Consider the following 494-nt stretch of genomic DNA (forward strand, 5'->3'; position numbering starts at 1 on the left):
ACCAGGCCTCCCCCGCTTAATGTACTGTTCTAGTTCAATCACTCGCATCTCATTCCAAACGCGCCTCTTCGGATGGGGAAACTCAGGAGGAGAATCCGGAGCGGGCGGAGACGAGAACCAGAATCTGGAGCGGGCGGGGACGAGAACCAGAATCTGGAGCGGGCGGGGACGAGACCCAGAATCTGGAGCGGGCGGGGACAAGCAGGGGAATGCACCTTCGGTGCGGTGCGGGCGGGAACGAGCACCAGAGCGTGAGGTGGGCGGGCGAGAACGAAACCTAGAAAACAACTAGGGCGGAATTGAGGATCCGAGAGCGACGTGCGCGGGGCCGAGCAGGAGAGGCCAGGCTCGGCGCGGGCGGGGACGAGAAGCAGCGTTCGGGCACGCGGAGACGCAGGCCGGAGTTCTGGGTAGGTGTGCGGCGGCTGCATCGGTCAGGGTTGCAGGTGCCTGGTCTGCGCGCGGCGGCTGGACGGGGAGGGGAATTGGGGTCA

Source organism: Myotis davidii, unplaced genomic scaffold (genome assembly GCF_000327345.1).
Source record: "Myotis davidii unplaced genomic scaffold, ASM32734v1 scaffold1203, whole genome shotgun sequence".
NCBI lineage: Eukaryota > Metazoa > Chordata > Mammalia > Chiroptera > Vespertilionidae > Myotis > Myotis davidii.